Source organism: Pteropus alecto, unplaced genomic scaffold (assembly GCF_000325575.1).
Source record: "Pteropus alecto unplaced genomic scaffold, ASM32557v1 scaffold185, whole genome shotgun sequence".
Classification (NCBI taxonomy): Eukaryota; Metazoa; Chordata; class Mammalia; order Chiroptera; family Pteropodidae; genus Pteropus; species Pteropus alecto.
Window position 1 is genome coordinate 7,066,312 of NW_006438088.1, and position 27,475 is coordinate 7,093,786.

Below are 27,475 nucleotides of genomic sequence, written 5' to 3' on the forward strand. Positions count from 1 at the left end.
CTTTCTGCTATATTTGAATTTTGGTATAATTAATAATTTTGAAAAAATATACAAACACAATTAATGTATACACAAAGACATTTTAAATACATCTTAAAGTTACCACAATGTTGTACTCATCTATAAAAATATATGATGAAATTACTTTTACTATATTGACTCTTAATAGGTATACATGAGATTTGGTCATTTATCTTCAGGCCAGTTGACTGTGTGAGTGGATATCTTGTATTCCATTTTAACCAGATCCACCAGACTTCAACAAAACGAGATATGTTATATAAGCTAAAATACCATCTACTACATTGCAATGGCTACATGCAACACCCATTTTCTCACACAAATGTAATATTCATCATTACAGATTTATGCACTAAAATATAGAAATTAATACATTCTATTTTGTGTAATTCCCAACAAAAAAAAATGTGCTGTATTTACAATTGCTTTATCAAGTATATTTCTTTGCTTCTAACCAAAACAACACTTCATTTGTTCCTAGGTATTTAGGAGAAACAATTATACATATGATTATACTCATAATTTAATTCAACTTGATGATGGGAAGAAATTCCAATGGACCGGCTTTTAAACATTGCTTCCCTTTCACTGCCAACTTCCCCCAGTACCATTTACTGAGGACACATTCATATTACAGTATGAGCTATGAACCTACACCTTTGGAATATAATGAAAAGTAAGTTAGCACAATCAATGGTAGCATTATACCAGGAAGTTACTTGTTTCCAAGATGAAATAAAACTGCTTGTAAGCCACAGAAATATATCCCATTAGTCTCATTAAATCTACCCAATTCAACTTCCCCTTAGGCTGATCCCCCAACTACCACAGTCATTTTAGAACAACCTAAATTGAAGATAATTTTGATAAGAGAATGATCCCTGAGAAATGTCTGTAATGTTCCCAGTACATAGATAGATAGACGATAGATTAGATAGATAGATATAGATTAGATAGATAGATAGATAGATAGATAGATAGATAGATAGATAGATAGATATCTAATCTATATCTCTCTCATCTATCATCTATAGATGGATGATAGATGAGAGAGAGAGGGATAATAGATAGATGATAGATAAATAAATAGACCACTGAGACCTTAAGTTAGAAAAGGTAAAGAGGAAAGGGTAGAGTAGAAATAATAATAGACTATCAGGGATGATAATATGTGCAGTAATAAAGATTTATGTAATAGAAGGAACTAAAGATTAATAAAACAATGGGAATATCCTAGATGGAAAATGTTAGTGATTTAAAGAACCACACTAACTATTCTATCTCAATAAGACACAGTAGTTGAACAGTAAGGTTCAGAGTAATGAGGGGGACATACTAGAGATGTTTTACTAAAACTTTTGTGAATGTATAATTATATTCTTATACAAACTCAGTAAAAAGAAAAATAAGAAATATTTCCCAAATCATTTTATAGAAGTACAATAAACATAACATAACTATTAATAATGGAGAGTAATAGAGAAGAAATTTATAGTTCATTCCCTTACTCAACACAGTATCAAAAAAAATTTAAACCAATTTAAGCAGAAATAATGTATCTATTTATTTTTAAAATGCATCATAACTGAGATGCGTTTATCCAATGAATATAAAACACTTTATATATAAGAATGTCAATGTAATTCACCACACTAGCAGATTAAAGGAGAAAAATTATTATCTCATCAGATATATTAAAATCATTTGTTTAAAAAATCAGCACCTATTCATGATTAACCATCATAGGAAACTAGAAATAGAAACAAAACTAGGTAATAAAAGCTATCTATCAAAAGTCAATTGCTAAATATACACATAAAGAGTTCTCAGGAAAATTGTTTTTAAAATAAGGATTAAAACAGACATTTGGAGAAAAGATTACTGGTTGCCTGTGTTTAAGGAAGTGGTGGAAGTGAAAGGAAGGTGAGGAATCCATAAAACGGCAAGACAAGGGATACTTGGCATGAAGAAAATATCCTGTAACTGGACTGTGTCAATATCAACATCGTGGTTGTGATGCTGTACTACAGTTTTGCACGATGTTACCATTAGGAAAAACTGAGCATAGGGTAAAGTGTTCTGTCTATATTATTTCTTACATTTGAATGTAATTTACAACAATCTCAAAATAAAAGTTTTAATTTAAAAATAAAAATAAATAAATTCAACATATAAAAAATAAATAGACACTATCACTACTATCCAGGATTGTCTATGAGAATCTCACTGAAGTCAGATTAAACAAAGATATAAATGAATAAATAAAAAATTATGAAAGGAATAACAAAACTGTCATTACATAATGATAGCTACAGCAAAATAACATGAATTAATAAGGTTTGAGGAGCACTGGTGAATAGAAAATAAATTTATAAACTTTACTTTAAAGCAATATATGATGGAAAACATAATATTTAAAGGATACCATTTATGCTAGCACAAAAATATAGTGCACACTGAAAAAAATCTAATTAAAATATAAATATATTACATAAGAATTTAATACTTATAACAAAATTTATTTAAAGACATAAGATTCTATAGGTATAAAAGTAGACTATTCTTATAGGTAAGAAGTCCTAATTAAGAAAAAAAGGGAAAAAAAAGGTAATTTTTTTCCCTAATTAACCTATGCATTTGGTGCAATTCCAATTGAATTCCAAATAAGATTTTGACTAGAGATTGACAAATCAATTAGAAATTTTATGTCAAAAAGAAATAGCCAAGAAAATTTTAACTGTTTTGAAAATCAGTGAGGAGCTTTCAAGACTTATTTTAAAGTTGTAGTAGTTAAGACTGTAAGGGTGTTACAGGATAGAATATACTGAAACAGAACCACACATGAAAGGAAACTTGGTTTACAACAAAGATGTTACTGCAGATTAGGATCAATTATTTAATAAATGGTACCAAGAAAAATTCATAATGGGAATAAAAGAAAATAAAACTATGTCCTTATCATGTACAAATACCAATTTTAGTCAAAATAAATTTTAAGAAGTAAACCTTTAAAGTTTTATAAGATAATAAAGAAAATATATTTATGATGTTGTGGTATGGAGAGGAGTTTTAATCAACTCTCCCAAATCAAAAATTATAAATATATATACAATAAAAAAGTGAAAATTATTACACATCAAAAGATACTTGAAAATGCAATCTATAGGTCAAAATGGATTTGTACCCAATATAGAAATTAATATAAACAAATATGAAAGCAACTCATTAATAATAGGACAAATGATACAGCAATTCACAGAAGAGGAATTCTATAAAACCAATAAATGTTGAACAGATGCTCAACCACTTCAGGAATCAGAAAAATACAAATTAAAATGACAAGATATTATTTTTTCTGTAATCATATTGGCAAAATTTTGAGACAATATCAAGATATCAAGATATAGTGAGTACAGAAAACAAGAAGAATTCACACAATTGGTGGTTGTGTACATATGTTCAACCATCTGGGGAAAAATTGATAATATCTAACAAAGTTGAAAAAAATATATCCATCAACCTAGCAGTATAACCTTAGAGAAAAATCTCGTATATGTGCACAAAGAGACATAGAATCATTATTTAAAATAAGGAAAAATAGTTGAAATAACTTAATTTCCATTAAGAGTAAAAAAGGAGAGTCATGCAATGGAATACTCTATCAGTGATATGTGAGAGTGGATACAGGATTGTTGCAGTAAGTCACTGACTTTTTAATTGTTCAGTTCCTAAATAGATGCAATATTGAGATCAACTCTATAATTTATTTCTTATTTTATTAGATTTTTATTAACAATGTTGCCTGTAAAACATATCGAGCTTTTGTTGTTGTTGTTGAAGTACTGAGTCACTGCAAATCCTTTTCACAGCGATGCCTCTATTCAAGTGTTGAATGGGCAACGCTGTGTGAACATGCTCTTTGAATTAGATCTTATAACTCATAAGGAACTTTGATGAGTCTGTGAGAAACAGTGAATGTGATTCTAAGTGATGCAATCACATGCAGCATTACTAAGAGCTTGTGTAGCCTTCTCTGGCTAGAAAGAAGCCCACAGTTATATTTGATGGCTTTGTTTGATGGCCCGAATGCCCTTCCCCACACAATCCTCCTTGCCCCACAGCACACAAGTACACACACACACACACACACACACACACACACACAACTTCATTGTTAATGAACCAAGAAGAAATATTAATAGCCAATCCACTAATAAGTATGCAACACCAAGAAGATCAAAAGAAATTAGTTCGAATAAGTATCTAAATGAAAAAGGACTGTATTGCCTGCATCCACTTTTTCTGCATCTCTACCTGGTGTGCCAACCTTAGCATATCAAAGTAGGCAGCATGCATTTTTAAGAGAGTAGAAGACTTATTTTACACGCAAGAGTAGGGTAATTTTATATCTGTTCTAAGAGTGTATTAAGTAGTTACAGACCATTGTTAAGCTGCTAAAATAATCATGAAGAAGAATAGATGGAAGAACAGATCCTTGCAACAAACCCATGTTAATTACCCTTGCAGCTGGGAGATCAATTTGCATAGAGAGTCATTGAAGCCTGTCAGGTATGAATTGAACCACTGAGCTGCTACATTTGATAATCTAGCCCTAGAGCTTTTTTTTTTTTTCCTGAAGAAAATGGTGTTTTAGCCTACCAAGCAGCTTTTCTCATATAAAAGTATTAATTTCTAATTAATTTGCTTCTATTTTAACATATACACACCCACACACATTGCAACTTTTAAAGAAATTAAAATATTCTCAAAGGCATAAATATTGTTAATCACATACATGAAAAAGAAATTGTTGTATACTGTAAATCCGACAGTTCAAGAAGTCTCCTAGCACATTTACAGATTTGCAATTGGCTAATGATACTGAGGCTGTATTATAAAAGGCTTTACCTGTATTAACTCATTTAATAGTCACAATGGCCAATGAAGTAGGTAAAACACTTTCCTTGCTTTACTCAAAGGAAAACTGAGGCACAGAGAACTATAGTAAATTGACCAAAGTCACTCAATTAAGGAAAAGGCAGGGTCAGGATTTGAATCCATATAGCCTAATTCTCATCACATTTGCTAAGCCATTCTACCTTGCCTCTCCTAAAATGTCTACACTATACTGCCTCTTTTAAGGAATAAAATTCTTTCTTTGTAATAATAATATTAACTTAAACAGTAATGGAAGCATTGGTACTCATGATACTTAGTAATATATATCTATCAGTATAATTTACCCACTTTTAGATTTAGAAAAATTAAAAGGCTAAGAGAGGTATTATTGGGGAAAAGGAAATAAGAAAACTGTATAAGAAAAAAAAACTAAGAAAATGAATGGAACTCTTTTAAGGTTAATGATGTTTTCATAAAATGTAGCAAAAATTAATTTAAAAATTAGGTAGACTTGAGAATCATAAAAATGCTAGATATGCATCTTAACTTAAAACATATAATCTATATTCTTTCACCAATATTTTGTGTATACATGTTATGTATTTCTATGATCATGTCACAGAGACCCAACTTAAATGAGCTTAAATATTAAGAAAAATTTCTTAAAGCAAAGAACCTAAAGGGTAGAGACGGAGTTTGGTGCATAGTTAGCATAATGCAAGTAAGGATGGGCAGAGTGTAACTTAAAATGTGAATAAATATGGAGAATTCCAGTCAAGATTGCAGAGTAGGTAAATGTTATACTTGCTTCTTCCCATGACCACATTAAAATTACAATTAAAATGTAGAACAATCAACCTGGAGAACCATTTGAAGACTAGATAAACTGAAGTCCTATAACTAAGGATATAAAGAAGAAGCCACCTCGAGAGTGGTGGGAGAGACAGAGATGTCAAACCAGCTGGCACCACACCCAAAAGTAATGATCCAGAATCAAGGAAAATTCAGCTGCAGCGTCCCTCCCTCCCCTCTGTGAACATCAAGGGGTCCCAAACACAAACCAGGCTCCCCAGCTTAGAGCACCAGTACCAGAAAGAGCAGCCCCACAATCAGTCAGTTTCCATCTGTCTTGGTAAAATGGAAGGCAGCTGGAAACTCAAGTCCTTTTAAAGGGCCTGCACACAGACTTTCTCACTCCTAGGCACTTATCCTAGGCTCCTGCAGAGGGACAGTAGCTGGGGAGGTGCCAGAGACATAGAGCGAGAGACTGAGTAGTGTGATTTCATAGAGGGCTCTGCGTTGGGCCCTTCTCCAACATGGCCAAATCTCAAATTTTATTGACTTAGTGAGCTCCACCCTGGTGACTCCCTGGGACTCCATCCCATCTAAGGGCAGCCATTGTTGGCTTTTGCTGAAGTTTACTTTGGACACCTTTCCAGGGTCTGTAAACCCCAGGTAGACAGTGGCTGGCCTTGGTGAGACTTTGTGGAGTGACCCCAGGCTCAATATTGGCACCAAATCTGAATCTGTATTAACCCATTGAACACCATTAGCTCTAAACTGGTGACTTGCTAAGAATCTGCCCCATCCAACTAGCATGACTCCACAGGCTGTTTTAGTGGCCAGCAGGGAGCCAATGTTGGCCCATGTCATAGTCTTTCTTGGACAAGTTTTGGGGGTCCACAGTCCCCAGGCAGGTGGCAGCTCAGAATTGGTATCAAATCTGAATCTGCATTAATCCGCTGAATACTACTCACCCCACATTGGTAACTCCTGAGACTCTGAGCCACCCAACTCTAGTTTAGCTGACAGCTGGCAGGTGGTGGCAGGCCTCGATGTTCCCTGGGCCTTTTGCTGAGCTGCCCCAAGCCCAGTACTGGTGACGGCCTTCCTCAGTTCACAGTGTGGCCTCTCCTATGCATCTCCAGGTCCAGCACTGGCAGAGGCTGACCTTGGCCTGCACAGGAAGCCCTTCCAAAAGGCCTCAGAACCAGAAGGGGAAAAGAGAGAACAAAGGACTGAAAACCTATTTGAAGAAAAAAAAATGACTGAAAATTTCTGTAACCTGGTGAGAGAAACAGACATACAAGTCCAGAAAATGCAGAGTCCCAAACAAGATGAACCAATAAGGTTCACACCAAGACATATCATAATTAAAATGCCAAAGATTAAAGAGAAAGAGAAAATCTTAAAGGCAGCAACAGAAGGGCAGTAAGTCACCTACAAAGGACCTCCCATAAAGCTGTCAGCTGATTTCTCAGTAGACACTTTGTAGGCCAGAAGAGATTGGCACAAAATATTCAAGTGATGAAAAGCAAGGAACTAGGACCGAGACTACTCTACCCAGCAAGGCTATCTTTTAAAGTTGAAGAGAGATTAAAAAAAACTCTTTTTGACAAGAAAAAGCTAAAGAAATTTATCACCTCCAAACCTATATTATTAAAAAACAAAAAAGTTAAAGGCAATTCGTTAAAATGGAAAAGGGCAAAACAAAACAAAAGAATATATATATGAATAATAAATGGCAATAACTATGTACTTATCAATAATCACTTTAAATGTAAATGAATGATTAAATGCTCCAATCAAAGGACATAGTGCTGCTGAATAAATAAGAAAACAAGACTTATGCCTATAATATCTACAAGAGACCCAATTCAGATTGAAAGACACATGCAGACTTAAAGTAAAGGGATTGGAAAAGATATTTCACACATATGGAAACAAAAATAAAGCTGAGGTAGCAATACTTATATCAGACAAAACAGACTTTAAAACAAAGGCTATAATAAGAGACAAAGAGCAACATTACATAATCAACCAGTAATTTCACTTCTGGATATTTATCTGAAGAAATGCAAAACACCAATTCAAAAAGATATATGCATCCCAATGTGCACTGAATCATTATTTACAATAGCCATGATATAGAAGCAACCTAAGCCTATCAATGTACAATTAAATAAAGAATATGTGGTGTCTCTCTGTCTCTCTCTCTCTCTCTCTCTCTCTCTCTGTCTCTGTCTCTCTCTGTCTCTCTCTCTCTGTCTCTCTCTGTCTGTCTGTCTCTGTCTCTCTCTCTCTCTGTCTCTCTCTGTCTCTCTCTCTGTCTAGACGATATGAATGGACCTGGAAGATATTATACTGAGTAAAATAAGTCAGACAGATATCATATAATCTCACTTATATACAGAATCTAAAAAAAATAAAAAATAAAAAATAAATTAACAAAACAGAAACAGATTCATAGATGCAAGGAATAAGCTGGTGGTTGCCAGATTGGAGGCGGTTAGGGGTGGGATGGAAAAGGTGACGGGATTAAGAAGTACAAATTGTTAGTTACAAAATATTCATGGGGATGTTAATTAAAGCATAGGGAATATAGTCAATAACATGGTAATAACTATGCATAGTGCCAGGTGAGTACTAGACTAGTCAGAGGGATCACTTCATAAATTATATAAATGTCTAACCACTATGTTGTACACATGAAACTAATATAAAATAACACTAAATTTCAACTGTAATTGAAAAACCAGAAAAGGGGGAAAAATAAAAGAGAATAAGAGTTTGAAATGTCCAGGCATAAAACAAGTCATGGGGATGTGGTGTACAGCATAGAAAATATGGTCAATAATATTGTGATGACATTGTAGGGTGTCAGATGGTTGCTGCTCTTTTATCATGGTGATCCCTTTAGGTATATAAAACTTGAATAACTGTGGTGTACACCTGAAACTAATACAATATTGTATGTTAGCTATATTTTAATAAAAATCTTAAAAAAATAATTTCTTTTAAAAAATAAATTAGAAGTTAAATTTTTGTTTTCAAAAGATATTTTCTGGAGTGGATTTATTCTCAGAAAAAAAATTGTAATTTTAGAATAGTAATTATAAATAGTAGGTGTACCTTGTTTTAAAATATCTAGTCTCAAAGACTGTTTCTAAAAAACCTTATTGAATGGTGACTTTATACCTAAATGAGAAATATCATTATTAGCTATAACTGGATATACTTCAATTACAGATAATCTTACACACACTGTTGGGAACAATAGAAACAGTGAACAAGTTTCACAGTTTCTTATTTGAAAGAAAATGCCTTAGGTTTTTGGTTATATTCATTTAAATAAAAACTAAAACTTTATATATATGTCAATGCGACTAAAAATAACTTTAACCATAAAAATTTCATCAGTTTAGAATACTTATAAATGTAATTGTTTCCTTGATTTTAATCAATATCATACAGTGTTCAATCTTTTCATTAAAGTTCAAACTAAGTTACATTGTATCCTGACAGTCAATATAGTTGTCATATTTAATGTCCATAAAATATCCTATTGTATTAATATATCACTGCCTCCTTCTTAGTTTTCTAATTATTGAGAACACAATCCCTTATACATTGTTGACTAACAGATCTTTTTATAAAATGAAAAACAAAATGTGGCTAAGTTTGGATAATTAGAAAGAATTGTTACAATCTCAGAAAAAAATTACTAAGTACACTCTCATGTGACCTCATGACATATTAATTACTGTTATTTACATAACATTCTATTAAATTTCATACTTACACATGCAAGGATGTGTAATGTGTAAAAATGTGGTATATTTGTGGGAGAAATAATCCAACTGACTCTCAGTAGTCGTAGAAGTCATGTGGTTGAAGTAGGTACATGCAGGGAAAAATTAGTATGAGTAGCTTGCAGACCATGAGCATTCAGTACCCACTTTCAATCATACTGCAGACGCCTTTCTCTACATGCAGAACAAATGGGCTCTAAGAGTTTTACCTCACATTCTTGTAGTTCAAGCACTCTGAAATTTCAAGAATCCAAGAAATGGATTCAGTCATCCAATACTGGGTTGAATATCCATCAGTAGATCTAATACTGAAGTCTCCTGAGTGGGCTTCCAGTTTGTTAGCTGTGGCAAAATATTGATAAGAATTTACAACAGATATACTGTTATATCCCCTGCTGGAGGGATAGGTTTCACATGAGAAAAATTAAAACTCTGCCCACAACTGAAGTTTTAATGTATACATATACACATATGTAGATGTGGGGATTGTCTAACAAAGTCAGATTGGTGGGATCCTCAAACCAAGTCACCTTAAGTAAAAGATCACATAGGATGAGACAGTCTCCACAGAAAGGATTTGCTGTGAAAGGACTCATTGTAAAATTGTCCTTAAAGCCACATGATGTTAGCCTCAGGTAACAATACAAACTAGACTAGCAAGGTGTCTGTAGTAAATAGGAAAGAATTCTATAATTTAAAAAAATCACAGCGAAGACTAGCCTGCCAGATTTTCTTCATGTTATAGAATTTCGAATTGATTTTACAAATCAGACCTCTGATATGGAATCTAAGAAGGTGACTCTAACACAACCTAGGTAAACAGTATGGAAATTCAAGGAGAATCTGAACAACCCATTGTAGGTTCAACTTCAGGGACAGAGTAGAAGTATTAGCATTCAGATATGAGAAAAGAGAAAAATATCTATGTGAACCATCAAAGAAGATGTAGTGCTCAATAGGAGGAGACAAGGGTATAATATATCGAACAATTTTCTACAAAAATAAATTAATTTTAACTCCTAATTTTCAATATAGATTCCATGAAACAGATTATGAATAATGAAATGACAAGAATAAGAATTGAGATAAAAAATGAGATATCTGAATGAGAGTTAGAAATTCATAAGGGAAATAGACATGATAAGAAAGGCTAAAAAAGAAAATAAGAATATAATGATTTGAATAATTAATAAGTTTGATTTAATAGACTTATTTTTATTAAACCCTACATACTAAGTGATCACCTTCCCCTAAAGCAGCCTTTAAAATATTTATAAAAGATAATTTTGCAATAAGACACAATGAAATCTACAAAACAAAAACACAGAAAGCAAATATAATGCTGATAATAATCTTTGTCACAAATGTAATAAAATAACAAATTACAATAAACAAAACAACAACAACAACAAAAACAATGTGGCAGATTTTTTTTTTTTTTTAATTTTCACATAAAATTCTAGGGTCAAAGGGAAAATCAAAGCTAAGTGTTTATAATTAGAAAGAATATTATATAGCATATTTTTCATTACTGAAAATACTTTTAATATCAAACAAGAAAAATTAAAATTTAATTATTTCACTACCTGAAATTAAATTAAATGCAATAAATTTGAAAAAGACTAAATAAACATAAATGGTGTTTAAAAATAATAATATATAAGAAATTATTTTAAATAATGGGCTAGGAACAAATATTTTGAAATAGTGATGAAACAGACAAACTTAGAAATAGACAAATAGAGAAAAATCTATATACACACCATTAGAGGTAAGACAGCCACAGGGCAGAAGAGTGCAAATAATTAAAATATTTCCTTATAAAAAACAAAGATAGGTTAGAAAAAATGGTTAGAAAAAAACACATTGAGTAGGATCCTTGTTCTTTCTTAGAGTCCTTTTTCTTTCCTGAACGTAGCAAACATAGAACATTCTTGAATAATTAATTTTATGAAGCTAGCACTACCCGGACTACAACCATGACAAAGATAAGACAAACCAAACAAACAAATTTTAAAAAGAACACGCAACAATCTCAACTATTATGATAGATATAAAAACCCTAAATAAAACATTAGCAAATTGAGTCCAGTAATATATCAAAAGAATATTTTATGATCTAGATATTTGGATATAGAAATGTTTCTTTTAATATTAAAGATTCTATTGACTTAATTAGAAATATCAATTTGTCAAAGGAGAATGAAATCAAGAAATCACCTTGATAAGACATCCAACCAATTTTTTTTTAATTCTTTCCTAATAGAAAAACTATAAAGCAAAGCAAGGATGTGATTAAGGAATGAGAAGGTTTATCTCCAATTCTTGGCCAGCACTGGAAGTATCTCTTCATGAAAGTCAGAAACAGCAACAATAACCATAAATGCTAATATTTGGTAGTTTTCTAAAAGTTCTCACCAAAGTAAAAAAAGAAAAAATAAAACAAATACAAATATAATGTATAAACCATTATAAAGGAGAGAAAAATATTATATTCAGATGCTCTATCATTAAAAATCTAAGAAAACCAAGTGAAAAACATTTTGGCTAGTAACAAAATTTCTCAATTTCATTTGTTCTATCTGATGATTACTGATGCATAAGAAACTGTTTTATATTTATACATATACACAGATGGACAGTTTTTTAATAACCTTAAGAAACATAAAATAACACAATGGAGAAAATTTTTGAACCAAATTGCATTAAGAAAACATGACTAAATGGAGAAGCAATCATTAGAAAATTTATTTATGTTTATGTGGTCAGTCTCCCCCACATCAGTATATATACTTAATTTATAACTTTATAAATGTAAAGTTTATCTGGAAGAAAAAATATGGTGCCTAGATTATGAAAAAAATATTAAAAAGAAAAAATTAATGAATAGAGTTCTTGCTCTTTCGTATTTTGAAAAATAGCATAAAACTTCACCGATTTTTAAATAAGTTCAAAAATAGATGGATCATTGGAAAATAACAAAATTTCCTCAAAGATACCTGAGTATAGTAAAAATTTTAGACTATAATTAGTGTAGAATTTAGAGGCATCAGCTAGATAAGACAATTAATTCACTCTTTATAGAATTTTTAAATTTTCTCATTTAAATTGTATATATGTATTTTCTCCCACATAAATATGCAGATGGATTCAATATATCAAAGTAAAAATCTTACACATTAAAAAAATTAAAAGATTTTTTAAGTGAGGAAGATTTCTCTAAGCATAAATATAAAGGAACAATCTATTAATGAAACCTTAGAGATATTTATATGGATGAAAATCTAACACTCTAATATGTCAAAATAACAAACAAAATTTAAAATTTAAATTTAAAAGGAAAAGAAAACATAAAAAAAAATATGAGTATCAACAAGGCTTAATTATAGTACTCTATGTAAAGCCCTAAGAAATTGAAATGTCTAAATAGAAAAATTGAGGTGAAAATAGAAGAAATTTCATGTAGGAAGTAAAACAAAACAAAACAATAGTAAACGTGAAACAGTGTACAATTTTACTACTAAAGAAAGCAATACAAATTTAACTGAAGAAAAGGTATTATAAACTATAAAATTAGCTTAAAATTTATAATACCCACAGTAAGCAATGTTTCAGTGAAATGAAAATGTATACATGCTGGTAGCATGTACTCATACAGAAGTTAGAAGATATTTGACAAGTAATGATATGCATTTTCATTTAGCTGGATAATTATACTTCCAGAAATATTTTCTATCAAAACCATGTGAAATACATAAAAAGATATATAACATAATACTTATTATGTTGTTATTAATAATATCAAAAGAAACAAGAAACATATTTTAATCCTTTGTAAAAGTGGATTGGTTAAATAAGGGATTGAATGTCAAAGCAAGGGAATATCAGTAGTTTTAAAAATGATATTTTAATTGGCAGCAAAACAGACTCATGGACCAGTAGAACAGAATTGAGAGTCCAGAAGTAAACCCATATTTATATGGGCAAATAATTTCCAACAAAAAAGCCAAAAACATACAGTGGAGAAAGGAAAGTCTCTTCAATAAATGGTGCTGGGAAAACTGGAAAGCCACCTGCAAAAGAATGAAATTAGACTGTTGTCTATCACCGCACACCAAAATTAACTCAAAATAGATTAAGGATCTAAATATAAGACCTGAAACAATAAAAAGCATACAAGAAAACATAAGAATTAAACTCAAAGACCTTGGACATAAAGAGGGTTTTATGAATTTGACCTCAAAAGCAAGGGAAGTAAAAGCAAAAATGAATGGGACTACATTAAACCAAAAAACTTCTGTTTAGCAAAAGTAATCGTCAACAAGGTAGAGAGAACCATCCGAATGGGAAAATATTTTTGCAAGCACACCTCCAATAAAGATCTAATATTCAAAATATACTAAGAACTCATACAACTCAATAACAACAACAACAACAACAAAAACAATTCAATCAAAAAATGGGCAGAGGACCTGAACAGACACTTCTCCCTAGAGGACATACAAATGGCCAACAAATATATGAATAGATGCTCAACATCGCTAGCTATTAGGGAAATGCAAATCAAAACCACACCATCTCATCCCCTTAGAATGGCTATAATCAACAGGACAAATAATAACAAATGTTGGAAAGGATGCGGAGAAAAAAGAACATTCATACACTGCTGGTTGTACTGCAAATTGGTACAGCCACTATGGAAAACAGTATGGAGTTCCTCAAAAAACTAAGAATTGATCTACCATATGATCCAGCAATCCCTCTACTGGGTATTTACCCCAAAGACTTGAAAACCCATATCCGAAAAGATATTTGCACACCGATGTTCATAGCAGCATTATTTACAGTGGCCAGGACATGGAAACAACCGAAGTGTCCTATGATAGATGATTGGCTAAAGAAGCTGTGGTACATATATACAATAGAATATTACTCAGCCATAAGAAGAGATGAAATGCTGCCATTTGCAACAACATGGATAGACCTCGAGATAATCATGCTCAACAAAATAAGCCAGACAGAAAAAGTCAAAAGTCACGTGATATCACTTATATGTGGTATATAAACCCGAGTCACGTGATATCACTTATATGTGGTATATAAACCTAAAAGCAACAAATGAGCAGGACAAACAGAGACTCGTGGACATGGACTATAGACTAGTGGTTACCAGAGGATAGGGTGTGGGAGAGGAAGGGATAGGTAGATGGTTAAAGAGGATCAAATATAAGGGAATAGGAGAGGGTGAAGTGGATAAAGGGGATCAAATATATGGTAGCTGAAGGAAACTGGACTTTGGGTGGTAAACACACATTAGAATATACAGATGTCAAATTATAATGTACACTTAAAAATTATATACTTGTATTAATCAATGTTATCCCAATAAACTTAATAAAAAATGATATTTTAGAATAAAATGTGTCCAAATATATTTATTAAAGGACCTATCTTTCAAATGACACCTCATGGATACTGGAATAGCAAAATAGAATACTGATAGAAGTAGCACTTCATTATCTCAGCCTTCTCTGGCCTTCGGTCTCTACATGACCTCATGATGGCCTATAAGTCACCCATATTTGAAAATAGCTGCCTTGAAACAATATTTAGTGGGAAATAAAAGTTTATAGTTTAAATGTTAAGTAAAAAGTAAACTGGTTATAAAAAATATTCACAGTTTAAATGTGTAAAATATTTCTTTTACGCATGATGGAATAAATTTTGTAACATTTTCTTGTTTGCATATTTTTCTATGTTTTTTGAACATATGGAGAAGGCTATAGTATGTATTAGCAGAAAAATAAAAGTATAATCCTCTCACAAAGAGCCCAATCGCATAAATTATAAACTGTAAACATAGATGAAGAGATTTTGGATGTGGAACGAGGGACCTTCAACGATAACCTGCTTGGTGACATTTATTTGAATAAGCCAGTGACAACCTTTTCTATTAAGCCCCTCCATAGATTTTTTGTAGAACTTAAAGATAAATTTTCTTCTCTGACTAAAGTAGCAAAAAGCAAAGATTTATTTTCCTTCACTGCAGACTTGAAGAGCACTTTATTATTTCTTGTGTAATTGGAAGGGAATGATCACACAATTAGAAATATTAATTGAGACATTCCCAAGATAAACACAACAGAATATTAGAAACAGCTGAGAGACAAATTACTCATCTAATCTTGGGTAAGTTACTATGTTTTATATTTCTCTGTGCTTCAAATTATAATTTACAAAACTGAATAAACATATATTACTCAAGGATAAACTCTCTTATGGGTCTATCCTTCTAGTATATATGAGAAAGGGGTAAGTTTGTTAGGAAATTTGTAATGTGTCTGCTCCATAGTTATCATTTGCCATTCAAATATTTTGTTTCTCTATGTTCCTCTGTAGACTGTTGTTCACTTTCTGCCAATTTTAGTCTAGGCAAGCATGGTACAACAGAAATATAATGAGTCATATATAGAATTTTGTATTTTTTTAGTAGTCACATTAAACATAATGAAACAAAACAAGTAAATGTATTTTAATAAAATATGTAATCTATTAAAAATATCAGTATTTCAACAATAAAAAATATTGAGATACATTTTTTACACTGAGCTTTAAAATCTGGTGTTTCTATTATACTTTCAGCAAGCACATCATGACTTAGACTAGCCATAGTTTAAGTTCTCAGTAGAACATGTGCCTAGTAGCTGCCATATTGGTTAGCATAGCTCTAGGGCTCCTTCCTGTTTTTTAGATATTTCCTTCTCTTCTATTTCTCTCACTTCTATTTGGAACTCTTCATTATACAACAATTTTCATCTTCTTTCAAAATCTCTTCCAAATAAAGCTCTAAACTTTTATCAGAAGGATTCAAAAAATCTCATGTCCATATTTCACCCAGAGATAATTTTCATCTTCTAACTTCTACCTTTTAACTATTTCTTTACTCAGTTAGAAAACACTATCTCTTGTCAATAAGGCCTTGCCTTACCCAGATACGTCACTGGTGTGTCAAGTAAAATATTGCTTGCAGTATGAGATCTTCAGATAAGACCCACACCCCAGTCTAGTCACACTCAAAATGCATTGTGGCTTCTGAACCTCACGTCCCACAAAACAGTTTGCAATAAGTGGAAGCACTTTCATTGAGGGCACCTTCAGTGTCACCAAATCAGTGTGATTTTCAGGCATATTTTTATTCCACTAATTACCAAATTGTAGTTCTTAGAGTGTGTGCTTGCATGCGTGCTCACACACACGCATACACTCAAACTCACTCACATCCCTGCCTTCCAAGGACAAACCTAACTCTCAGTGTTAACACAAACACAATTTAACCTAATTTACAAGAAGATAGTTTCCTATTTAACCCATAATTTGTTAGACTACCCTCTCACAAAAAGCAGGTATATCACCTTTATCCCATAAATTTTAAATTTTGTCCCTTCAGATCTACTAAGAAAAAAGGATATCAGTGATACTTAGCTAACAATGGCGGCCCCCTCCACCTTGGTTTTTGTAAGCCAAGCTTAAGCTATAAAGGCTTTGAATTTTGCTTCTTGTGGCAAGGAAAGAGCTGTTTTCCTCTCCAGTATCTGTTTGATAGTGATTATGGTCCGTTTACTCTACTTCATAGATAAATTGTGAGGATAAAGAGAAAGAATTTTAAATTGCTTAGTACTGAGCTTGGCATGTAGAAGACATTCAGTAAATCTTAGCTAATAATGTCTGATGAGAAGGAAGATGATGAGGATGACATGGTCATTATTTTAATTAGTTTGTAATCAAAACCTATTTTGTTCTATTTTTCTTGAAATATACTGTAACAGAAATATATTCATTGTTCCAGGCTCTTCTGTTATCCCTTTGTGAAGGCATTTTGTGGCAGCTGCAATGTTATTTTGTCTTAAGAATTAAAAAATATTATACAACATATATTTCATTATTAGATTTATTATTTATTTTATTCATTTCTATATTTTTCAGTTTTATTTGGATTTCAATATGGAAAGCTAAAATATATTTTTTAAGTATTCTTTAGTGGGTCAAATAAACAGTATGTAAAAATAAGTTTACAAGATAACTAAATATTCTAAGATAATACCATCAGCCTCTTTTTCCCATAAATTTCTTTCCACTATTGTGCCACTCAAATTTCTCTAATCTTAAAATAAGTAAATAATTAAACAAAAGTTCTGCTGTGTTTCATTTGCCTTTATTACTAATTTACTTTCATTTCCTTTACAGCCATACCTTACTTCTTTACTTGCCATGATAGCGACCACCTTTAGTACAGACTAAAACAGTGTACCTTCAATAGAATCTCCGGTGAAGTTGATTTAAATCACTGTGCATTTTAATTGTTTTCTTACTTGTACTGTCTATGGGCATTTAACACTTGACCAATACTACCTTCTTGGAAGTTTCTTCTCCCACCTAGAAAGTTTCTCTTCTTCACCTATCTTCAAATCGTATTGGTCTTCAGTGACCCATTTTCAACTGAAATTCTCTGAGAGTTTTCATTATTTTTCAAGATTTCTATTATGACATATATGGTAATGATTCAGAAATCTATATCCTTAAGTAAGACCTTGTCTCTTGAGCTTTAAACCTATATTTTCATAACTCTTTGGATATCTTTACATATATATCTAACAGATAACTTAGGTTTAAAACATCTTAAAAATACTGATCATTTCCCATGCCTGTTTGCTTGCTTCACATTATGCATTCCCTATCTTGATGCAGATACAATCACTACCTAAGTCAGAAATCTGGGAATCATATTCATTCTCTCTCCTTCAGCCAGTTGGTCACTGCATTTTGAAAATTCTTTAACCTAAAGACCTCTCATAAGTATCTTTTGTCTTCCTTCTGCATTTCTACTGCTCTTATTCAGTTTTTTATTATCTCTCACCTGACCTAATGATTGGTCTAGTATCCTGATTCATCTCACTGATTCCATGCCTTCTATCACTAAATGATAATCCTTCAACCTGTTCTCTCCACAGCAGAAATTTCATTTTCAAATATATAAATCAGTGGCTTTTACTTTTCTGCTAAAATCTTTTCACAGTCTCTTAGTATTTATAGGGTAAACTACAGAACCTTTTGCATTGCATAGAAGATTTCATAACCTTTATTTTATCACCATCTTATGCTCTCTGACTTCTTATACTGTATACATAAGCCATATGATACCACTAATAATGTCTAATTTTCAAATATCTTCCTAAACCTTAATATTTTACTCATAAATTGGACTCTAAAGTAAGATGGTAAGAAATAATACTTTTAACATCAGGCCAACTTGCACCTATAATGTTTAGTAGCCAATAACATATGCCTATTATCCAACATGTAAAATAATATACAAAATAATAGAAATTGTGTGATCAATCCTGTAAAAACACAGGGATGAAGAAAAGCAATAAAAAATAGTTAGAGGAAAGTCACAGAAGATATAGAGCTTAAGTTAAAACTGAAATGACAAATATTTTGAAAATAGAGGGACTTTGAGAGGACATTTTGGAAGAAGTAACATCATCAGAAAAGGCACAAAAGTAGTTATTGCTTATGGGATAGTGAGATCAACTAAAAAAAAAGAACAGAAAGTATGTCAGAAAAAAAAAATAAGATTTGATAGTAAATGTCAACAGAATGCAGAGGCCCTTGAAATGTATATGCATAATTATTGAACCCCTTAAATTAAAATAGGATTGTGAGTATGAAGAAGAGTTTAAGGAAAAGAAGTATTCACTAAACTGATGGAGGTGCAGTTCCATACCATAGATGAAAAGGCATAAACAGAGAAACAGATCATGGAGTCATGAACAGAGAGTTCCTAAAGCTATGAGAATAAGCTAGCTCTCCATTGATAATATACTGGAGGGAGAAAGAAAGAGGACCAAGGGCTAAACTGTGGAGAACATGAAGAGCAGGAGAGAAAAGAAATAAAAAGAAAGTAAGAAACAAGTGCAAATGACCCAGTGGTCTTGGTTATCTACAGTCAAATAACAAACTCTCCCAAAGCTTAGTCACTTAAAATAACCGCCATTTTATTATTTCTCACAATTCTGTAGGTTCACTATGCCCAACTCTATGGCTTTTCTGCCGATCTTTCTTGGGGGGTCTATAATGAAACTGCAGTCAGGGTTCACATATCTGAGATCTTGGTGGTAATGACTGGAAGTGTAAGCTCAATGAGAACATTGGGACAGATATTGGGATGGCTTGGCACCTCTCCCTCTCCCTCTCCCTCTCCCTCTCCCTCTCCCTCTCCCTCTCATCTCTCTTGTCCTTCTCTCTCCCCACCCAAGCCCCATGCCCTCTTCCCATCTTCTCTCTCCAGCAGGGTAGCCAGACTTCTTAGATAGCAGCTCAGGACTCCTAAAAGCACAAAAGCTGATACTTCCAGGCCTTCCTAAGATTTTGGCCCAGCCCTGGAAAAATGTCACTTCTGCTTCACTTGCCTATCAAATCTTATTTACCTCATTTTCCAGCATGAACTCTCTTCTCTTGTGAGTAGGTCTTTCTATTATCTCACAAGTATGCTCAAAAGTACCTTTTGTGGCTTTTGCTGATGGTCTCTATTTTTCTTAAAATGTCCTCTCTTAACCCTCTTCCTCCATGAAAAATATTAGTTGTATCAAAGTGCATCACAGGGACATTCCATATTCAATGAATAAGGGTGTCATTTTCAGGAAGCATTGTTCATTAGTGGCCATCTTTGGAGTCTAGCTGCTACCACAACACATAGGTAATTTTCAATAAATACTTAGCCTATTAATAGTTCACAAAAACATATGAAGAATAAATTGTTATTCCTGTTTGACAGATGAAAAAACTGAGGCTGAGAAATGGTAAGTGGTTGGTTAAAGTCACAGAGCTAACAAGTAGTAGTATAGGGCCTGTCAGACTCCCAAAGGTATAGCACACTATGCTAATTTGTAGGGATAAAAGCAATCCCTATTTGATAAAGGCCAGACTAAGGGCCAGGAATTGAGTGTATGATACTTCCCTGTGCTCTTAGTTTAAAGCAGGATAGTGACAAGAATAATAATCTCAAGGAAAACATGCTATAATGATGCTGTAGGATTCTTTAGAAATAAAAAGTCTCTTCAAAGACACCATTTCCAGCTGAGCCTTTGGGCAAGAAACTGAGTTTTCACTTTACAAATGATAGTCACAGACCATGAACACCTTTTTAAATGTTATTTTTCAAGGCTGAGAGCAAGCGGTCCAATTATAAAAGAATTGATCTTGTTAAACTTATTCTTAAATTTTTTATTTCCTTCCTTGGTTAATTCAATTTCACTTCAAATGCATGAATCATCAAGACATAATCTGAACATTCAGCCACAATCGAAGAGGATGTTACATTATTTGGATGTACCTGATAGAATTCAAACTGAACAGTTTGAGCAGGGTCAAATGAAACTCACCTAGCCGCCTCTCTATAGCAACATGATGGTTATTGTTTTCTCATCTTTATAGGACTTTACAAAAGATTTGTTATAGTAAAAGAGAATGTACATTTTCTTTGCTTATTTTATCCAAAACGGTAACATATTTAAAAAGAGGTAGGAAACTGACATTTATCTGTGCTTACCATGGACCAAGAATTGTGCTGAGAGATTTCTCTTCATCTCAGTTTTCATGACAGCTCTACTAGGATATATAGTAGCGTTCCACACTTATAGATGAAGGAAAATATAGCTCATACAAGTTAGATGACTAACCCAAGTTTACACGGCTGATCAATGGTAGCCAATTAACAATTCAAATGAAGACCTGACTTCAAAGTCTTTCCATGTTCATTACCTCCGAAGCTTTCAGCTTCATCATCATTTATAACCAGAGACAAAAACTAAATATTCATATATAAAAATTGAACTGACAATATCATACAATCCAATTTGTAAGAAGAACCAGACAGGTTAGAATTTTGAGGCTTTTGAAGAGCAGAGTTTTCAGAGTATAGGGAGTAGAAAATGAGAGTCATTTGTTTCTCAGAGGAAGAAAAGGGAACAAACCAGGCCCCAGAGACTCTCCCTTTCATCAGGATTTTGCTCATGAAATATTTTGGAATTGTCCTCTTGCTTAGCCCCTACCCCTTTAATCCAGAAATTTCTGACTGCACATTTGCCAAAGGGGTTTTACTATGGTAACCTTCAGGCCTACACAAAGAACACAGTCAAAACAAATAGCTCTCCTTAAATGTCATTATGGGGAGTAAAATTCTATGTGGTGTATTAATGGGCCTCCCACAGCTAAATCCAAGCATACCACTTTGAAATATGTCCCCTGTGGGTATCACTTAAACTAACAAAAGTAAGGGAATTTGAGAGTTAAGAAACAACCTAGTCTAGCTCTGATGAAAATTAGTAGAAGACAGAGAGTAAGAATAAAGAAGTTAAAAATCAGAGGAACAAATTAAATTTGCTTTGTTTTCTTCCTTTTTAAATGTCATTTTAATGTGGAAGACCTAAGGAGAAATCTAGTTTTTATTTTTTACATGTAATTTTCTTATTTTTGAATTTAATAAATCATTAATGGAAATAGAAATCCTGCCTTTGGCTTAAGAAATATTAAAAAGAAAAAAAGAAATATATATTTCTTCCCCATCCATCAGACAGTATTCATAAAAGATCGGAGCAATGCCCTAAGTAAATAACATACATAGTGTTTACCCAGCATGCAATGTTCACCTGATAAATATGTTGGTTGCTCATTTTTTAAAGGACTTATTAAGGAATAAGCTCATTTCCAAAGCTTATTAAGAAATTAGTCGGCATACCTAATAGATCTCTAGAGACAATTTGCTCATGATATAAGTGCATCTTGAGGATAGGACTGATGTATGGCTAGAAATCTTCATGAAAATATGTTAAAGCTTTTACCAGTTCTTTATTAAACCTACAACTTATTCTCTTATTGCATCTTTTTCAAGGCAAAGGAATTAGTTCTTGTTTTGCTTCCCCCTGCTTGGAGCCTGAGGCAGCTAGCTTTAATCTATGCTCTGACTCCCTAGGATAGCTGAGAAACTTTACCAGTCATATCCTACAGGAAGAAAAATTGACATTGAGCACAATCAGCACCCATTACAACCAGGATGTTTATGACATGGCTTTAAGTCTTCAAATTATATCTCTTTTGTTCCTACTCTTCTATTCTTTCATCCACACGTCTCTCCACCAACTCTATTTATAAATGGCCTCTGCAAAACCAAATCAAAAGGGTAACACAGTTTAAGTCATACCCAACACAACACGATCAGGAAGGTATGCTCTTGTTGTTACTGGATACTGAGTGTGCACTTCTAAATTCTGTGCGTCATAGATCAAATAAATAAACAAATAAATCAACAAATAAATAAATAAAAGAGGCACTGTTATTTCCTAAAAGATAGTCTGTTATTTCTTTTCTGAAACTTATTTATTCCAAATTTCTGAGAGAAAATCATCTGAGAAAACAAAAGTGATTATCCCATTATTTTCAAATTGTCTTCTTAGCTTCAGCTTTGAAGTGACAACAATGGGTTTGAAGTAAAACCCATGCCTAAATTTTATCTACCAATAGTTAAAGACCATAACATGGTATGCTGAAGGTAAGTAACTATAATTGTTTCCTTAAATATTTTGATATTAATTATAAAAGAAAACAAACACATATTCAGAAATAAAGCCAAATTTTATGTGTTCATGGTATTCCTGTATAACAGTAAGAAAATGTTAGTTAAGTTCATCTCTCACTGAAATAAGCCCTAAAATTGTATTAGCAGTATTTAGTAGAAACAGCACTAGATCAATGTGTAGGCACGAGCTTGATTTTGGTCATTAGGTCTCAGAATTTTTCTTCTCTCAAATGCAGTAATGAGATTATATATATATATATATTATATCAGAAATCATTTATATCACTATCGGACAAAAATCATTTGTATCTTATCTGTTTTCTACAAATTAGCATCTTAGTTCTCAGACTTATAAATTGTCTGGGCCCAAATACATAGGGAGTCATCACATGACCCTTGGGATATTATATTCATTTATTTAACAAATGCTTATTATGTCAAGCATGGCCAGAAAGACAAGGTGATGAACAAAAATCTCTTATTATTAAAGATTTTATATTCTAGTGGTGGCGAAGAAAATAAAAGTGAAGCAAAGTGAGAGAGAGAATGAGAGAGAGAGAGAAATAGAGAAGCTGATAGAAAATCACATCATAGTTGTAGCCAGTGACAGACCAGTGCTGAGCGGCTTTGAAATATATTTCAATGTGTTGTGAGTTAGTTGAAGTTAATAAAAGCAGAAAAGCCATATGACTCAACTTACCTTTGGAAAAGTCCACTCTGACTATTTTGCAAAAAAAATAGAGGGCAAGAATCGAACTGGAGAATTACATGGGAGTCTATTGTAGAGTCCTAGCAAAAGATGCTAGTGTCTTAGACTAATGCGTTAGTGCTAAAATTCTTTAAATATTGTTGAAATCGGAGAAGTATGTTTTTAAGGTTGAGTCAATGGTGTTTGTAGATTAATTAGACATGGGGTAGGAAAGATAGAGAATCTGTCAATCTTGGCTGGATAAAGAGAGTAGATGTCTGTGTCTAGATACAGAAAAACACTGATGCCCATGTGGCTTAAACTCCTCACTTGCACGTAACCTTTTCAAGGCTCTGAGGCTCCTGAGTGGGCCCTAAATGTTTATTCACATTGTAATATATTCTTTTTACACTTTCCAAATCTAAGATAGATTAACTATGATTGTTTAAAACCACTCTCTTCTTACCCTGGGTCACACCACTCCTTGGGCCATTTGGTATGGCAGTGGTCATAGACATCTCTGGAATCTAACTAAAAGGAAGTCGAGCAGGAGATGGTGATGGATTGTTAAACATGGCCCCCAATAAAACGCTCCTCCCTTCATCCAGACCCTTTGCAGCATGACCATACTGCTCTTCACATCAAGAAGTAGAGCCTTTTTCCCTTCACATTCCTTGAATTGAGTTGGTCTTATGACTTACTTTCACTAAGCAAATGTTGCAGAAGCGAAATCTTACAGCCCTACCTTAAGGTGACTTGAAGCTTTCACTTTGAATCTTGGAAGCCAGATTGAGACCACATGAAGAAAGCCCACAATGAATGAGATGCCATATGGAGACAAACCACATAGAGGAGAATCAAAGTGTCCCCGTTTCATAGCAGTAACAAAATCCCTAATATCAAGAGAGAAGCCAACTTCGATCCAGTCTCAGTCAAGCCACCACAGAGAGACACCACATGGAACATCGGCAAGCCATCCCCAAAAAGCCCCAAATACCCAACCCACAGAACTATAAGCAATAAAAAAGTTACTGGTTTAAGCCACTATATTACATTTTATTTGTTTGTTTGCTTTTGTTTTTTTATGCAGTAGTAGATAACTGATATAAGGATAATTTAGTTTGGTTTCAGTAGAATATATTTTTGTGGTTTTCAGTCACTTCAATATATTGTTAGGTTATTGCTTTCTCTCCATGTGTAGCACTGGGCTCAAGGAATAATTCTGCCACCCATTGTGCTGACTCTCCTGGCATTATGACACCAATGTACAGAGCCAGAGATGCTACTGCACAATAATTGCATCCTGTGGTGCCTGGCATCCAAACTATATGAGCATTGGAAGAATAACAATGCTGAAACCTACAGAGCCAGAGTAAAAGTGAGAAAAATTCCTCAAAGCATTAGTTGTGTAAAATTCTAAGGAGAGTATAAGGTTATTATTAATGTCAGATCAAAATGGAAATTCTTAAAAATGTAGCATATAAATTATAAATTTGCCACATTTTTTATATTTCAATGATATTGCATATAATACAATTTATCAGAAATTCTGTACTAATAGGGCAAAAGCCAGTATCAGAAATAAAAAAGCAAGTATATTTGTGAAGTCTCATATTTTAAAAAATCTCATATAAGTTGTCATTATGCGATCGCAATTACTAAATATGATCACAATTCTTTAAAATTTTCTTGACATTATGAATAATTGTGAAGATGAAATAAGCTTTTCTATCAAGAATTTAAATTTATTTTAATATACCCCTTCCCCCCACACATGCATAGCCTCTCCCATTATCAATCTCACTCACCAGAATGGTGTATTTATTACAATTAATTAACCTACATTGACACATCATTATCACCAAAGTCTATAGTCTACATTAAGTTTCACTCTTGGTGTTGTATATTCTATGGGTATGGGCAAATGTGTAATGACATATATCAACCATTATAATATCATACAGAGTATTTTCACTGCCCTAAAAATCCTCTGTGCTTCGCCTATTAATCCTTTACCCCCATGACCAGAATCCCTACAACCACTGATCCTTTTACTGTCTCCCTAGTTTTGCCTTTTCCAGAATGTCCATAGTTTGAAAGGTACAGTATGTAGCCATTTTCGATTGACTTCATTCACTTAGTACTATGCATTTAAGTTTCCTCTGTGTGTTTTTGTGTGTGTGTGTGGTTTGATTGCTCATTTATTTTTATCACTGAATAATGTTTCATTGTCTAATGTACTATCTTTTATTTATCCACTCACCTATTGAAGGAAATCTCAGTTACTTCCAAGTTTGAGCCATTATGAAGAAAACTGCTTTAAATATTTATGAGATGGTTTTTGTGTGGATATGTTTTCAATTCCTTTGGGTAAATACCAAAAAGTGTGATTGCTAGATCATATAGTTAAGAGTATGTTTGGTATTGTAAGAAACCACAAAACTTTACCAAAGTGGCTGTACAATTTTTCATTTCTACCAGCAACGAATGAGAGTTTCTGTTGTTCCACACCCTTGCCAGAATTTTGCATTGCCAGTTTTCTGGATTTTAGATATTCTAATAGGTGTATAGTGGTATCTCATTTTAATTTTAATTTGCATCTTCCTAATGACATATGATGTGGAGCATCCTTTCATATGCTTATTTGTCATCTATATCTCTTTTATGGAAAGGTATTGGTTAAGGTGTTTGGCTTATCTTTAAAATCAGGAATTTATTTTCTCGTTGAGTCTGATTTACTTTTTAGTTAAATTTTCAAGTGTTTACTTTTTAAAGAAAGAATTAATAAATTATGCTAGAGGAAAAATGTATTATCTTTTATTGTCTTTATAGGAAATATTATAGACTATTGTCATACATATAATTAATCAAAAATATGAAGCTAAAAATATAAAAGATATGAAAATGGGGCAGCAGATTCTTAAAACTACTAAGTTATTTCTATGGATTTTATGATTTTCAAATATAACCTTCTAAATTTTGTAATTTGCTGTAACCTCTTCTTTTAAAGAAACAGTCATTTTGTTACTTATTTTAAAATTATAACTTTTTATTATTTTTCTTAAAGAAAGTTCTCCAAACCCTATGTTGTCCAAGCCTTAAAAAGTCAGGCTGTAACCTTGGTAGTACCATTTACCATAATTGGAACACTGAGGAAGGTGTGAAAGAGCTTTGAGGATTGTAAGGTGCTGTCTAAACATAAAGCTTTGCCATTTTTATGTTTTCTTTCCAAAAGGCACTGAATGTATCCCCAATGTATAACTGCGTAAAGTGGCTGAGGGATCACAACTTTCCAAGCTCTTAAAGGGCAAGGGCTCACTTTGTCGGTCAAGGACCTCACTTTGTACGTGGGGAATTTATATGTGTGCTAAGCTACATAATGGAAAGGGAAAAGTACAAACACAACTGACAAAATCTTGAGACACAAAACACCATCGATATTGTCAGATGACACACAAGCAATGGTCAAAGACCTCTGTTGGCAACTTCTCCCAGCTGCAAGAGGAGGCAGCACAGACCCACAGCACTGCTGCCACAAGGATTTCTCTTAAAAGGCAATAGATGGTGAGGCAGAGGCCCTCTGTCCCATGACTCCCTGCTTCTAGCAATAACTGCTGCTCCACAGAGTGACAACAAAGACTT